The sequence below is a fragment of the Bos grunniens genome, chromosome 16, assembly GCF_055505025.1.
Source record: "Bos grunniens cultivar Pamir isolate PY7600 chromosome 16, Bosgru_T2T1.0, whole genome shotgun sequence".
NCBI lineage: Eukaryota > Metazoa > Chordata > Mammalia > Artiodactyla > Bovidae > Bos > Bos grunniens.
In genome coordinates, this window is record NC_141180.1 from 29,752,438 (window position 1) to 29,769,036 (window position 16,599).

At 61.8% G+C, this 16,599-nt stretch overlaps 1 protein-coding gene across 3 annotated transcripts in view; it reads left to right on the forward strand.

Annotated features, from left to right (window-relative positions):
• The window catches only part of TTLL10 (tubulin tyrosine ligase like 10), a 53,997-nt gene that overhangs the window by 16,434 nt on the left and 20,964 nt on the right, over positions 1-16,599 (forward strand). Inside the window, exon 1 of one of the 3 annotated variants that reach the window (XM_086343947.1) lies at positions 9,130-9,356. The exons of 1 other annotated variant lie outside the window; for it this stretch is intronic. The gene's annotated coding sequence lies outside the window, so the exon portion shown is untranslated. Of the gene's footprint in view, positions 1-9,129; positions 9,357-16,599 lie in introns of those variants that run through there. One more of the 3 variants, XM_086343944.1, reaches the window with a different exon arrangement.

Below are 16,599 nucleotides of genomic sequence, written 5' to 3' on the forward strand. Positions count from 1 at the left end.
GGTGTCCCCAAGGGGGACTCAGGGACAGGATGGAGGGCAGGGGGCTTGAAAACCCAGAGTGAGCCCCATGCTGATCCTGCCTGACCTCATGGCTGACCCCTTCTCACCTCACTGACCTCATCTGATCTTGATGACCCCTCCTGATGACCTCACCTGACCTCCTTCTGACCCCTCCTGATCTCATTTGACCCCCTTTCTGACCCCCCCTCCTGACCTCACTGACCTCACCTGACCTCCTTCTACTCCCTCCTAACCTCATGCTGACCTCACCTGACCCCCTCTCTGACCCTCTCCTGACTCCACTGACCTCACCTGACCTCCCCCTGACCCTCTTCTGACCTTCTCACTGACCTTACCTGACCCCCTCTGACCTCATGCTGACCTCACCTGACTTCCTCCTGGTCCCCTCCTGACCTTCATGCTGACTTCACCTGACCCCCTTTCTGACCCCCTCCTGACCTAATCACTGACCTCATCTGACCTCCTGACCCTGGATTTCTGACCAGGATTTCTGAGCCCCGACTTCCCACCATGGCTAGGGGCGGGGGGCTCACAGGGATAGAGAAGGGGACACTCCCAGAGGAAGGGCAGTGCGTCCAATGGCTAGGAAGGCCCCTAGAAAGCGTGGCTGGGATGGAGCCAAGCCAGTGCTGAGGGTCATGTAGAGCCAGACACAGCAGAAGGTGGGACCTGGGCTGTGGGCAGCCGCAAGGGCTGAGCTGGGCAAGGATGAGGGGCTGGAGACAGAGGAGGCTGCAGACCCTGTGCCAGCCAGACCCCACTCAGAGTAGTGAGAGGAGCAGTGGACATCCCTGAGGAGCCCACCACCCTCCCCACATCTGGTGGGCACTGGAGCCCACACTCTGCCCGAATCTGAGTTTTCAGGCAAATTCGATGTCAGCAGTGGCTACAGCTGATTTGGGACGCAAATCTGAACCAGCTGCACAGATGCCTCCTCTCAGGGGTGCAGCCCGCCCAGTGGCAGGTGCAGAGCAGGGTGGGAGGCGGGAGTTGGGGTGGGCTCTGCTCAGCTCAGGCTCCCTAGGAGGTAAAGTCACCCCTCTGGGTGGTGGGGCCACTGGAGTGTGGGCACCAGGAGGGGCAAGCGTCCCTGAGGATCCTGGGACTCCCCTGTGCCCACCCAGACCCTTCCTGCCTCAGGGGGACTCTGCCTCCCACCCGCCGCCCACCACCCACCCTGTGGGGCCAGCATCACGCAGCCCTGCCCGTAGGAGAGGACAGAGGCCCACTGCCACTGTCAGTAAAGCCAGCGCCGCTGGAAGGTCACCTAGGACACTTTGCTGTTGCTTCACCTTCTCACGGGGAAGCGCTGCTGCTACCTTGGCAGCTGGTGCCAGCGAGAGGGACACAGAAGCCCACCCTCCCATCTGGTGTTTTCTGGCCCAAAGCCAGGCCTGGGCAGCTTTGCGTGTCCCCTCACAGTGGTGGGAGTTCCGGTGTCACTCACGCACTCTCTCAGTCAATACCTGCATCCGCAGGAGCGGCCATGCCCGGGCCTGGTTAGCCGTGAACCAGACGAGAGCGTAACTGACGGGCACGTCTGGGCGCGGCAGCTGGGCGCGGCGCAGGCGGGGCTCTAGACACAGTTGCCCAGGCTTCACTGAGAGGTCACGTGGGACAGAGACACCCAGAGTGAGCACGAGAAGCTGTGCAGGAGGGGAGGCTGGTGGAGGACAGGGGCCAGTAGCCTGAAGGGGCAGATATGCAGGGGTGGTGGGGGCTGCTGCACTGACCCGGGGCTGATGGCAGTGGTCAGAGATGATGGGCCAGCCCTCCTGGGCCTGGAGCTGGAGCATAGTCCAGGGGGCCAGAGGGCTCCTGGTAGACACTTCTGAGGTGAGGAGTGTCACTCTCAAATATCCTGAAGAAAGGAACAGTGTCTGCTATGGGCTGAGTTGTGTCCCTAGCTCCTCGGCTGGAAGCCCTGACCCTTGTGGGCTGGTGTTTGCAGCTGGAGCCTCAGGGGTGCTCAGGGTGAGGCGGAGCCCATGAGAGGTGTGGTGCCCTTGTAACAAGAGGAATACAGAGGGATCACCTCCCTGTTCACACACCAAGGCGAGGCCACCCGCAGACCAGGAAGAGCCTCACCAGACCCAGACCTGCCTGGATCTTGGGCCTCCCAGACCCAGTTCTGTGGGAACAGCGTCTTATCAATGCTGCCCTCGGCTGTAGTGATTTGTTACAGCCGCCCCAGCTGACAGATTCATATTGTCCCTGCCACTCTCCTCTAAGTTTGGATTTATTTCAAAAGAAAAAGGGTGAAAATGCCATGGAGGAAAGGCTCTGAACAAAACAAGGCCCCAAAGAGTGCCGGGCCCTCCCCAGGCTCAGCAGTGCCCGGGGCAGCAGGCAGTAGGGGTGCAGGGACTCCAAGGTCACTCTTGCTCAGAGAAGGCAGCAGGGCCCCTGGCACGAAGCAGGGAGTGGAGAGGCGGCACTGACACCATCTGAGAACTGAGACTGGTGGCCTTGCAGAACGTGATGCTGAGTCTGGGCTACAGGTTCCTAGAGATCCAGGGTGGGCGTGACCCAAGGAGGCCCCCAGAAGCCCAAGGGATTGCAGTGGGGGTGGGGGGAGGCCAGGCAGGAGAGGGCCTTGGGGGCTAGATTACCCTGGGCCAGATTACCCTGGACAGGGGCAGTCAGGCTGGCGGTGGCCAGAGGTCTGAGATGCCATATAAAAGAGTAAGGATGTTGATTTGGGGATACAGAGGCCCCATGACTGTGACAAGGCATCTGGCACTCTCCCTTTCTGAGTGCAGATAAGTCCTGGGGCCTGGTCTGAGACCACGAAGGGGACCAGTGAGTGTTGGATGGCTGGCAATAAAGCTGGGGCTGTGGGAGCCTCCCCCGCCCCCCAACCCCCTACTGCACCAGCATCCTGCTCCAGGCCCCACTGAATGGTGGCGAAATGGGGGTTCAGTGGATCTGCCCTGAGTGGGGGAACTGTGGCCCTGTTTCAGAGGATTCCTTCAGGGCTGGCTGGGGAACAAGAGTGGAGGCCTGGGGCTCCCCAGCCAGGCTGGCCTGTGGATCTGAGGTCCCTGTTGCACCCCACAGATGGTTTTTATTTCAGTTAGACCCTGAGGAGGGGCTGAGAGGCAAGGGCTACCCTCCTTTCTTGAGTGCTGGGTTTGGGGCTGATGCTCCTGGAAACAGGCTCTTAGGGAGATGAAGACTTGGAAATCTCTGACTTTGGCCAAAGGTGGAACCAGAGGGGTGGTAGGGCTGAACGTCTGGTCTCCCGGCACAAGGATATGGCCCCAAGCTGGCACCCCACCCGACAGGTCGCCAGTGCAGATCCCCAGATCACTCCAGCCTCAGCACCAAGGCCCCTGCTGCCCCCAGGATCTTTGTGTCTTCCTGAGGGGCTGCCGAGTTACTGGACCTGCCCCGCCCTGTGAGTGCTGGACCTCAGGACAGGACAGGACAAGTGTGGGCCTTACATGGCAGGGGAGGGTAGGGTGTGACCAGCCAGGTTCCTGGTGTCGGCCTGAACTCTGGCCTGGGTACTCCTGGGGTCCCAAACTGTGGGGCTGTGAGTGAAGGGGTAGATGCCCCTCACCATGTCCTCCAGGGGCTTCAGATGAGGCCCCAGCTCTACGGACAGCTCTCCCAGGACAAAGGGGCCACTGGGACCTGAGGCACTCAGACCCTGAGCCAGTCTTTGCTCAGAGCCTCTGGGCAGGGGGTGCAGGGGAGCCCAGAGGCAGCTGGCCCCATCAGGCCTCAAGTGTCCAGAGTTCCACCAGGAACATTCAGACCAGACCAGACAAGAGGCCTCAGGGACCCCCCGAGTTCTAGGTGCCCCGCCAAGCCCAAGCACAGGACGGGGTGGGGGTGGAGGCCAGAGGGACCTGGGACACAGCCCCCCTCGTGGCCTCAGATGGGAGCCAGAGCCAGAGGCCCCCGCCTCAGCTCCATCAATGCCTCTGTCCTCAGCTTCCCCTGGCGTCTCTGCCCACAGCCACCTGCTCTGTCCCCTGATGCCCCCGGGACGTCTGCCAGAGTTATGGTGGGACTCTTGCAGATATACTTAAATGAGCTTTTTCTACCTGATAGTTTCAGGCTGCAGAGCCATCGCGAGTTCCTGAGGGCCCACAGCCAGTTTCCCCTGCTTTCGGGCCAGTGATGCCACTACAGCACGTTTCCGTGGGCTCCCATCCCACCTCACCTGGCTTCTTCATTTCCCACCCGGGACCCCACATGACATCCACTGTCATGTATGCCTGGGCTCCTCTGTCTGTGACAGGCCCCAGACCCCCCTTGTTTCTGTGACCTTGGCCTGTGCAGGAGGTCTGGCCAGGTATGTGCCCATTATGTCCATCATGTGCCCCTCTGCTGGGCTTTGTCTAATGTTTTCCTCACACTTAGACTGGGGCAGGGGCTTGGGAGGAGCCATAGGGCTGCTGCCCTGCTCATCACATTGCATTGGGGCACCTGTTCTTACATCACCAGTGGGACCTTTTTAATTTCAAATATTTTGAACTCCACAGTTCTGGGTCCTCCCCAGCTACAGACCCCGACAGGGTTGACCCCTGCCCCTCCATCCCCACAACACCAGAACCCAACCCACAGGCTCTCAGAGACGGGCAGGGCCAGGGTACCTTGGTCTCTGGTAGCCCGGTTGGGCAGAGGCTCTGCAAGCAGAGTGACCAGCTGCCAACATGCTGAGCCCAGGAGCCCAGAGGGCTGACCTTTGGCCCTGGATTTGGTGCCCTACAGGCCACTGGGGGCCTCAATTTGCCTAAGAATGATGGACACAGGGTTTCAGACTTCTGGCCCAGTGTTTTCTGGACACCGTGACCGGGTGTGGCCCTCAGGGAGACGGGCTTGAGACAACATAGGTGCTTCTGGATCTCAGGCACGGGGTCAAGGTCAAGGCTGAGTAAGGCTGCAGGAACACATTGCAGCACTGGCACGGCCTGCGGTGTTGCCACCAGGCCCTGCCTGAACAATGGGGTCTGAGAGCGTGGCCCAGGGCAGGCAGGCGGGGACGAAGCGGTCAAGACTCATCCAGGAGGGCGAGAGAGAAGTCCCAGCACTGGAGTAACCCCAGCCTACACATGGGCACCAGCAGGCCTTCAGGGCAGCGTGTGGGGCCGTGAGGAACCTGGAGTGATAGTTGCTGAGCTTTCTGGCTTGAACCCTTTGGCCCTGAGCTGGGGACAGCCAACAGGACCTAGGTCCTTGGGCCAGGTGGGAGTACCTGAGGCCAAAAGGAGTGGAAATGTAGATCAAAAGATGGAAGAAAGAGGGTCCCGTCTCAGCACAGCAGTTGATTACGGCAGGGCCCAGCCTCCTGCACTCATCTGTCAGCACGGTGGGAGGAAGCGGCCTCTGCGGGGAACACCTGGCCCCACAGATCAGGGACAGGAAGCCTACGGAGAGCAGATCCAGGGGTGCAGGCACTGCAGCCCCACCTCTACCCTGGAGCACAACGCCCCAGCCTGGCCTTCCTGGGACGGGGTCTCCATGCTTCAGATAGCTCTGGGTGGGAAGAGGTGGCCAAGCCATGCCCCACGGGGAGTCCTGTTCCTGGGCAGAACCTCCAAGTCCAGACCCCAGACACTAGCACCTGCCCTACTGGACCAGCAACTAGACCTTTCTCCCAGTTCCTGGAGCCAAGCTGCCTGTCTTCCAAGGCAGTACCGGTTGCAGTGGCTGAAAGCAAAGTTAGCCACAGCCCCTCCCTAATCCAGGTCAACACCACTGACTTGGTGGAGGGCCAGGGAAGAGTGAGTGACAGAGCTTGCCCCCTCTGTGGGGGTGCTGACCCCAGGGACAGCTGCCCAAGTGGGCCCACACAGGGCTGCTTGGCAGCCCCCAGCATCTACCCACACCTGCCCCGGGTATTTGCTCTGCTGAGGTGAAGAGGTGAGTCAGAGGAGCTTGCAGAGGAGAAATGGCCCGTCCCAGCCGGAAGTGCAGGGACTGGTAAGGCTATTCAGTAAGGTGTCCCCTGGGGAGCCCAGAGCTGGCTAAAAGCTGAGAGAGGTCCCGTTCCCAAGTCCAAGGCTCAGGAGCTCCAGGGCCCTGCCCTTGCCCCAGCACAGTCACAGTGGGAAGGCCATCCCTCGGCACCCAAGGTGGGACCCTCTTGGGCCTGGCTTCCAGGCTGAGGCTGAGCCCTGGGGGGGCACAGGGAGCCTGCAGCCGTCTGTGGCTGGCTGCCATGCAGGAAGTAGCCGCAGCCACAGCACAATGGCCCTTTGTCCTGCCTGCCCCGCCCCATGAGGCCTCAGCCCCACAGAGAGGGCTGAGGGGCGGGGGGCCAGCTCACCACCAGCTCTACCACCAGCCCGATTGTGTCCCCAAGCTGGGGGGGAGCTTTTGTCACCCCTCCCAGGTCAGGCTTCCCTGTCCCTGAAGAGCCTCTCTTGCTGGCCCCGCCCCCTCCTGCTGCCATGGCAACATCTGCACCCAGCAGGTAGGCTGGGCCAGAACCTTTGTCTGGTGGCCACTGGTTTCTCCAGGGATCCCAGCACCCAGTATAGCTGCTGCCAGCGGGCTGAGACAACATGAGCCTGGTGTGCTATGGGGCGGCACCCTGCTGACCCTTCAGGGCCTGGGCACCTGGCTCTCGCTCTCCCCTTGGAGGATGCCAGAGGCTCTGGGGCCGCCCAGGGCCCGCCCACCCTTACTCCCTGGAAACTATCCTGGCCGGCGGGGAAGTGCTGCCCTGGAGGGACAGGGCCTCTGCACAGGGAGGAGCCAACTGCTGCTCCACTAGGAGTGACGACCCCAGCTCAGGCCTCGAGGTGGCCATCAGCAGAGCTCAGAGGTGCCAGAGTGTCCTGGGACCCCCACCTGGGCTGGCTAGGGTTGCCTGCAAACACTGTAGGGGCAGCGGGAACATCTAAACTGAACTTTTGTTGAAAACTGAGGGATGAAATGCGTGCAAACCTCCCAAGACCTCCTCGGTCATCTTGCCAGCACAGGGCCCAGTCTCACTCGGGTCATTTTTCCTTCTCAAGACTTAGGCAGAACAGGCAAGGAGAGCAATGAGCAGTCACTGCAAGGTCAAGGGTGGGCAGTCAGCCAGACCAGAATAGCCCTCTTCAAAGTGATGCACTAGGGGATGTTCCAAGTGGCTTTCACCGTGGCAGGGGCGGGCCTGGCTCCTGGGCCACAGGAATAGCTGAGCTGCTTTCTGACCCTGGACTAAAAGCAGGCCTCAGCAGCACCACTGTGGCCAGCTAGGGTAGCCTCCATGGTAGGGGGTTCCCTTGGCCCAGGGCAGCTGCCCAGTAGAGCAGCTTCAGGAAGCCATGTGAGTGTGCCCTGGTGTGTCTCTGAGTCTGCAGGAGCCTCTGAGTTGGCAGGAAAGGGTCCCCACCTGGTGATGACAGGATCAGAGCCTCCAGGCAGGCCAGAAACTAAGAGAAGGTTTACTTCTGCCTCTTCTCAGGCCAAGCAACCAGTCGACCCTCAGATGCTCCCTTCCAGGGGCAGGGACTCCTCCCATGACTGTCTCCCTTCCTGGACCCAACTCTGTGCTCCTTCCTGGCAGAGCTGAGCAGGCCCTTGGTCCCCACCGCATCCTGGCCCTCAGGGCTTAGTGAAGAGGCCCTCCCCTCTGGCAGGCAGCACTGGGGAGGGCAGGGTGTGAGACGGAGGAGGAGGTCAGTTCGAACAGCCCCTCCGCCCACTTCTGTCCACTGACAGTGCCTCAATCTCCTCAAAAGACAGTACCCATGGGACGTCTGTGTCCTGCCTCATCCCTACACAAACGCAGACACATGAGTGGGCATCAGGGTGGGTGGGCATCCTGACAATCCCAAGGAGGGGCTGGAGCCCAAGGCTCGAGGATTAGAGGTCACCGCTGCTCCCAGGACTGCCTTTCAGACTCCCCACACCAGGCCCAGGGGGCCAGACCAGCTCCAGGCTGCTCCCCCTCCAGAGTCAGGGAGTGGGGCGGCCTGGGATGTCCAGGTGGCAGTGAACTCAGAACCACACTCGAGGGGCCCATGGCAGATTTCTGGATCCCCCACCGTGACCCCACGATTGATTCTGGGGGGCGTACCCTCCCCTGCATCCCCCAGATGTGGGCACAGCACCTCTTGGAGTTATGCAGCTGCCAGGGAGCCCTCTGGGGGTGACCCAGCGCTCTGGCCTCATCCATCCCTGGAGGACAACCTCTGGGCCACAGAGCCCCTCCCGGGGTGGAGTAAGGCCAGGGCCAGCAGCCCAGGGACAGCCCTGTCACATGAGTTTCCAGCACGGCTGCTGGGTTCATTATGGAGAGTAGCTGTGCCTTTGGGATCTCTCTACTGTTGCGCTAATTACTGGAATCACTGTCCTTTCATTACAGGCCTTTCCCTGGGGGCACACAGCAAGCATGAAGTCCAGCTGGACTGGGGCCCTGTCTCTCCCACCCTGTGAACCCCAACACAAAACCTTGCACCCCAGTCTAGGGGTCTAAAATGTAGGCCCCCGGGGCCTGCCAAGGCCTTGGTCACCAGGCAGACCCCCCACCCTTCTCAGCAGCCTGGCTCCCCTAGCATGTGGGCCAGTATGACACGCGGCCTGATCCAGGCCACCTGACCATAGAGGTGGGCTAGGGGCAAACAGGAGAAGGGTTTTGAGAGACCCACACAAAGCAGACCCTCCACTTCTGCCACAACTGGGGGTGGGGGCCTGGAACAAAGAGGTCAGGTCCAGTCTCTGCCCTTGGTCAGTGGGAGGCCACCACCCCAAGGGTCAGAGGCATCGCCGGAGCCACCTGGGGAAAAGCAGGGGTGCGGAGCATGACCCCCCTCCGCTCCCTCCCTGGTTTGGCAAGGAGGCCCCTGCGCCTGGACAGGAGCTGCTGCCCAGCCGTCCTGGCCACCGGATCACACGCTCCAGTGCAGTCCCTGCCGAAGAGCCTTGCCCTGGTTTTTGTTCAACCTGGCCGGCGGGTGAGTTGGGCGAGGCGGGGGCAGGAATGTGTGCAGGCCCCGAGCCCGCCCGGCCGCTGCGTCACTAGCTGCCTCCCTCCCGGCCTATGGGAGCCCGGGGGACACACCTGTCGGCCGCCGGGAGTGGAGATTGGTCGGCCTGGAGCAGGCACCTGCGTGGGGAGGGGGGGGAGGCCCTACATGTAAGGCGAGCCGGAGCCTCGCCGCCTCTTCCCAGCCCTACCCGGCGCCGCCTCCATTGTTCCCAGTCGCTCTCAGAACTTCCCCCAAGGCCCAGCAAGCCATCCACTGCACACGCGTGGACCTCGGGTTCCTTTGTGCGGAGCCTCCACTGAGGGCGGTGGGCCTCAGGTCTGCCCAGGCGGCAGGCAGCTCTCTCGGTCGGGCCGAAGCCAGACCTGGGTGCCAGGGCCACGGACCAGGGGCTGACAGGTACTCGGGGAGACTGGCGCCAAGGCGTCCCTGGCGTCCACGCAGAGGCCTGGTGGGTCCCAGATACTGGGGCCCAGCGAGCCTCAGGCTGTGGGCAGAGGCGGGAGGGGCTCCTACCCTACTCCTCCAGGCCCAGAACCTGTTGGGGCAGGTTGGTACGGGAGGTGGAGAAGCTAGAGGCAGCCACCCTGGGCCGAGAGCCTCCCTCGGGGCCCTCACCAGCGACCTGGGGAGGACAGTGTGATGGTGGCGACAGCCGGTCGGCCACAGAGTCCAGTGGGGCCAGAACTCAGGGAAGGGTGGCCCTTCCTCTCTGAGGAGAAGGTGGGCCTCGGGGGTCGGGAGAGCAGGGTGGGGGGCCTGGAGCTACCCCACGGCCCAGGGCGGTCAGCGTACACAGGCCACGTCCAGGGGACCAGTACCGGGTGGTGGGGGTCTTCCCTACCAACCAGAGGGCCACGAGACCTTCTGGAAAGCCCTTTGCTGAGTCGGCCACTGAAGTGCCGGTTCTGAGCTGTCTTTTCACCCAGAGCCGGTGCCAAAGAGGCCTGAGACGCCGGCAGCTCTAAGCCGTTTCTGGGTTTCTGGGCTTTGCTCCTGGGCAGGGCTCAGTTTTGCCAGTGGCCACACTGGGCTGGAGCTGGTCTGGCCCGGATTCGCTGCTGTTTCCTACCCGCCCCTGTCTGAGGTGCCAGTAGAGCCGGAACCACCTCAGAGGAGGTGCAGGCCGGCTTGCCAGCGACGCGCTATGGGGTCAGGTCCAAAGTCTGTCCTAAAGATTCTCTACCTAAACTCAAAGTAGCACCCTCGGCTGCACCCCCACAAACACCCTGTCCAGCAGTGAGGCCGCGGTGCCTTGGCCCCACACACTGGCCCTGAGAAAGCTGGCCTGAAAGCCTCCTTCACAGCCCAGGCATTGGCCTTCGTGGGAAGTTTTGAAGTTTAGGAAATGAAACGTTGACGTGACAGAGGTTAACCATCTCCGAGGCATAGTATAGAGTTCGCTGTTCTGACGAATGAAACTTCTAGGGCAGAAGCACAGGCTGTTTAATCCAACGGGAGAACTTTAGGCCCTTTTAGGCTGAGCATCTGTAAAAATAGGTCGGGTTGGTTTCGTTTTCTTTTTTTCCTAGGAACTCAGATGAAATGCTTCAAAGTTAGAGCCATTGGCAGCAGTTTGAATTAGGCAAAGTAAGTTTTGCGTTCATGAGAATGGATGCAGTCTGCTATGCATTTTCAGGCATATTGGTCATCTGCAAATACCTTACTTGCAAAATCTGGTGGATTTAGGTGTAGATAAAATAGCCCACAGAAGCTGCTGGCCTCCTCAGGAGCCTGGTCTGTCCTCTGGTGTGGGGAGGGCACCCTAAAGGGCTCAGGGGGGCTGGCAGTCAGGCCTCAGATGCACAGCTCCGGCCATATCTGTGTGCAGATGGGCCAGCTTCGGGCCACCCCCGCCCCAGCCTCCCTGCCCAGCTGGCTGATCCGGCCGCGCAGAGGGGTTGGGTTTCTGTGCTTTGTTCTCTGCGCGGCCTCACCATTGATTAAGGCCCGTCGGGCAGGTTAACCAGCCTGCTGGTTTTTCACGCTGGGATCGTGTTCCCCACCCCACCCTGTCCTGTGCAGGTGGGACCCGCCAGACTGGGCAGGCTGGGTGCCCTCCAGGTGGGCTATTTGCTCTGCAAACAGGAGATGCTCTCGTTCCTAGATGTCCTCAGCTGAGCTGCGTCGGAATGGTGATGGTTAACCAGACCCTGCACCCAGAGACTGCACACTGGCTTCATTCCTACCAACAACTGGCCAAGAAAGCATCACTGGGGGCACTTGGAAGCAGGGAACATTTATTTTCATTTTTCATGTCAGCCAGTAAGACTCACCGGCCTGCACCAAGCCAGGTGTGCAGCAATCCAGGCCCTCGGCCCATATGAGAGCCACGCTGAGGCCCAGGCCAGGGCGTCAGTCTTTCCTTGTGGAATTCAGGTTCTGAGTTTAGGAGGAGAGTGAGATTCTGTCCTGGGGCTCAGAAGGGAGCACTTTGCTGCCCACTAGCCCCCGGTCTCTGCCTCCTAGTGAAAATGTAACAGCCAATGTGCTGGTAGGGAGCGGACAACGGGAGTAGCTCATCCATCCTCTCGTAGGTGGGCTGGCCAGGGCCTGTGGGGTCTCCCAGGCCCTCATTGGTCCCCTAGCAGGGTTGGCCATGAGCAGCCGAGGGCACTGGAGGTCAAGCCGGAGAGGCACCTGGAACAAGTGATGGCTGCAAGGAGGGATGCTCGGCCCAGTCCCAGCCCCCATGGCCTGACCACTGGGAGTGGAGCCGAAATTTAACTCAGCTCTGAAGGTGAAGTCTAAACGGCTTCACTTAGCTCAGAAAAAATGGAGCTGACTTTACAGGTCTGAGGGATGGACAATGAAAGGCAAGGTTGGGGCTAGAAGGTTGAAGGCCTAGATCCCGGCCAAGGGCACCACTCTCTGAGCCTGGATACGGTCACCTGGAGGGTCCAGGCACCTGTGAAGCCCCCTCCCTGTGTGTGTCCCCCAAAGGCAAAAGAAAGGCAACGTGTTAGTCGCTCAGTTGTGTCCAGCTCTTTGTGACCCCATGGACTGTATCCCACCAGTCTCCTCTGTCCATGGGATTCTCCAGGCAAGAATACTGGAGTGAATAGTCATTCCTTTCTCCAGGGGATCTTCCTGACCCAGGGATCAAACTGGGTCTCCTGCATTGCAGGCGGATTCTTCACCATCTGAGCCACCAGGAAAGCCCCATGTCCCTCAAGGCCAGGCCTAAGTCTGGTCAGGCCCTCTGAGAAATGCAGCCCTTCTGGAGCATGAAGCCAGAGAACCAGGTGAACCCAGCTGAGGCCGGGGACTAGGTGGACGCAGTCTTTGTTGTGGTCAGCCCAGGGTGGGGGGGTCAGCACAGAGCTCACTCCCTCTCCCTGTAAACTCTATAGGTAGAAGGTGCCAGAAAACTTCAGAAGCTGTTCTGGTCAGCTCTCCAGGCCAGTGTGCCGCCTGTGTGGTGACAGGAGAGAGGACAGGACCCTTCAGAGCCTCAGAGCAGTGTGCCAGGGGTCTCTCAGCTCCCTGCAGGGGTCCCACGTGTGGACCCTGAGCAGGGTGGGGCCCCAGAGCTGCCCACTTCCTCAACCCCCACCCTGAACAGACATCCTGGGGTGCCTTCAAGATTGGCTCAGTCCCCGCAGGTACCTGGGGGTTATTGTCCTGTATTCTGTGTTTGGGGGCTACTGTTCCACATGCTCTGGGCACACAGCTACAGTGACTGCCAGGCAATTGGACAGGCTGCCCCTCCTGCACCCCTCCTGCAAGCCTGGCACCACCTCACCCTGGACCTCAGAGCCAGCAGTGGCCAGAACCCCAGGGCCATGCCACATTAGGGCGCTGATGACAGGCTGCTCAGTGAGTGGAGGGACCCCAGGCCCCAGGAACATCTGCTCTGCTCGGTGATGGGGACTGAGGAGGGCCAGGTCTTGGGAGCCACCCTCCATCCTGGCCCCAACCTTTGTCTGCGCTCTTGACAAAGGCAGGGGGAGGGGCAGGGAGATTGTGTTTGGGAGCCTCCGACACACGCTCACCCAGGACCCCCAGGGGCTGGGCCTTTCCCTGGGACCATCCGGAAGGAGGGTCCTGCCCTGCTCCTGCCCCCTGAACTCCCACTGCCTGTGGGCAGGACACCCTGACCCCCTGAGTTGCCCACCCCATGGCCAGAGCTGGTGGTCCCACCTGGCCAGCCAGGGCTGACTGGGCAGGGAGATCGCCCTGTGGTCCTGGCCTCTGGGCACTTCCAGGCACTACAGGCCTGCCTCCACTGGTGGGGCTCCCACAGATGGGACTACCTGGCGCTCTGGCCCCAGGGTATACACTTGCTCCAGCCCTGGCCATCCTGGCCCCTCCCCACCTCAGTGCATTAAGAAACCCTGGTTGTACCTCAGGCTGCTGGGTGCCCTTTCGTCGAGTCTCCTCTTGATCCCAGCTGGGCGGCCCCAAGACCCAATACGGGGTGGCCATCGCCATCTTACTGGGCAGCATTGGATGGTGTCTGGTCTCTAATACTGCCTGGTAATGATGACGCTGGGGCCCTGCTCGCAGCGACGGGGCCGCCCTCCCACAGCTTGGCCCGCCCTACCCTCTCTGCCCAAGGCCCCACACCGCCACAGCCCCTGACACCCACAGTCAGCTGGCCCATGCAGTCCTGCCCCAGTGGCTTCCAGATGCAGCTCCAAGGCAGAAAGTTGACCTGGGGCAGGCCCCTCTCCCAGGTCCAGACGTGTCTGTGCCCCTTCTGGGTCCCCAGAATCAAAGGCTTCCTGCAGCTGCACCGGGCCCGCCCCCAGTGATTAGCAGTGGGACAGGCGGGTGTCCAGGCCCTGCCCATGGCGCCCAAGCAGCTGCTGCTGCCACCACACCTGGCAGGTGTGGGTGGGACAGAGCACAACAAAGGCTTTGGGGGGTGAAGGCCCAGCTGAGCCCAGCTGAGTGGGCCACCTTGCAGACCAGCAACACCTCCAGCCTTGGCCCCGGGTCCTCACCTCCACACCCAGCTCTGGGAAAGTGAGGGGCAGCAGGCAGGCCTCCCTGCCTCCACTGGGTCCTGCCTGCAGGGGGTTGCGGCACCCCCATCCGTCCCACGTCCTTGGGCCGAGGCGCACCGGGGCCTCTGTGGACATCTTACCGGACAGTGCTGGATTTCTCGGCTCGACTCTAACACTGTCTGGTAACGATGTTCAAAGGTGACCCACCACCCGCCGGGAAGTGGCCCGAGGACACGTGGTCCTGAGCTCCTGGACCCCAGAGCTAGGCCGAGGCCTGGTCAACTAGGGGCAGGCAAACAGCCTGTCTCAACTCTGCAGGCCGGCCCAACCAGGGAGACTGCTGCCAAGTCCAGGTGCAGGGCTGTTCTGCCACACTGGGGCCCTCGGGGCTCCCCAGTAAACCCAGGACACTTGGACCTGGGAAGGGCCACCAACCGCAGGGGGCCCTGGGCAGTCCTGGCCTCTCGCATGCACATAGGCTGTGGCTGAGCCTAGGTTTTTCTCACAGAGTGGCCAGCAGGCACGTCAACGGCCACACAAGGAAATGGCCTTCTGGCTGGTACAGAGCTGGCAGCCCTCGCCTTCCCGTCCTGACCTGGCCCATCTACCACACAGAATCAGATGTCCACTACGGGTGTCCAGGGTCCCCAACACATGGCCACTATCCAGGCCCTGCCCTCAGAGTCCCAGGCAGCTGGGGCTGTGGGCGGTGGCCTCTTGCTCCACAAAGGAGGCCACACTCCCTCAGGCCACTGGGGCCGCAGGGAGCACAGGGTGCACCCGGGCGCTCAGTGCCCTGGACATTCCGTGCTGCTCTCCCCCCCAACCCCCGCAGCCTCGTAGGCGAGACTGGGAACATTGTCCCAAATCACTGAGGCCAGGATGGCCCTTTATTTTATTGTTCTGATCTGAAGCCAGGACACCCGCCCCAGACCCACTCAGCACAGGCACCGTGGTGGCCCTTCTGCCCTGGACCCCAGTGGCTCTCGCAGGGGAGGAGGGTCTGCCCGGCCCTGCTGTTACTCATTAACTGGCTGACAGCCATTCAGGAAGCCGCAGGGTGCCACAGCCACCTTGACCTGGGATCCAGAGCAGGGAAGCCAGACTGCTCCCCAGCTGTGCTCTCAAACATGTGTGCCTGCAGGGCCGCTCTGAAGACAGGTCTTCAGGAAAACTCTCCTCGGGGTGATCCTGGGCTGGGCCACTGGGCCTCCTGGAGCTGCTCCACAGACTAGGAGGCTCCACGGGTCCTGCCATCCAGCTGAACCCTCCTGCTTTCTCAAGGTGCCACAGGGCCGGTGGTGGGCAAAGCCCAGCCCCTCCCAGAAGGGCCACCGGACGAGACTGCCTGCACCAAAGCCTGCTGATGGGCGTCTTACCAGACACGGTTAGATCTGGTCCTTCTGTCTAATACTGTCTGGTAATGCCGTCCATCCCCGGCCTCATCACCGCCACAGGAGGGCCCTCACCGATGCTGGGTGGAGGGGGCGCCGGGGGCCGTGGGTCCCAGCAGTGCTACCCTCCTGCCCAGGCCAGGCCACACCTGACACCCCAGCCCTGGGACCCCCAGAGGGCTTTCTGTCGCAGACACAATGGACTGTTGGTGTAATGAAGCATAGGGGCTCCTGTTCAGCTCAGGTGCACCGCGATAGGCTTGTGCTGTTGGCACTGCCGCTGGGCCATGAGAGACCTGGGCTGCAGCAGCTACACCCCCGGAGCCCCCCAGGAGCCTCTCCAGGGAGGCACCCTAATCGCTATGCCAGGCAGTGGTGGGGGATGAGGAGTACAGGATAGAAGCAACCCCAACTCCCTGTGCCCCCAGAGACACCCCAGGCTGCCCTCTCGCCCACCCCAGGTGGCACCAGGATCCTGAGGGTGCTGGCCTTCCTCCCCTGGGTCCCCATAGGCCTGACTTGGCTCTTGGGTGGTCGAGGGCCTCTCCAGGTGCCAGGCCATCACGCCCCACACCCAGGTACCGCTGGAAGCCCTGGTGGTCCTGCCTCCTCCCCTCTGCTCCACATCCAGACATCGTCTGTCTACAGTGGATGCCAGTCCCACTCACAGCCTCATGGCTGTGCCCCCAGAGCCTCTTCCTTCCCTGAGAATTCTAAGCAGGCCCTAGGGTCCCAGTCCATGGCTGATGACTCTGACCCAGGTTCTGCGGCCAGAGTCAGGGTAGAAGGGCCCCTCTCTCAGTCCCTCCCTCCCTCCTCAGTGCCTACTCTTTCCTGAGTGCCCTCGGAAAGCCAGTGCAGCTCCAGACACGCTGGGGATGGGGGGAGGAGTGTCCCTGAGAAGGAGCCACAAACAGCGAGAAGGCTCTGGGAAGGACATGTGGTCTGCAGGGCTGCTGGTGCTGCAGCAGCCGGAGCAGTAGAGGGGCTGCAGGGGTGGGCGTGGGGGAGGCGGAAGTGGGGGTACAGCAGGGGCAGGGGGGCAGGGTGGAGGGGCTGCAGGGGTGGGGTGGAGGGACTGCAGGGGTGGGGTGGGGGAGGCAGAAGTGGGGGTACGGCAGGGGCAGGGGGCAAGGTGGAGGGGCTGCAGGGGTGGGGTGGAGGGGATGCAGGGGTGGTGGTGGAGGAGGCAGAAGTGGGGGTACAACAGGGGCAGGGTGGAGGGGATGCAGGGGTGGGGTGGGGGTACAGCAGGGCCTCTCTGAGCAGAGGGATCCAGAGGCCAGAGGCTGCATG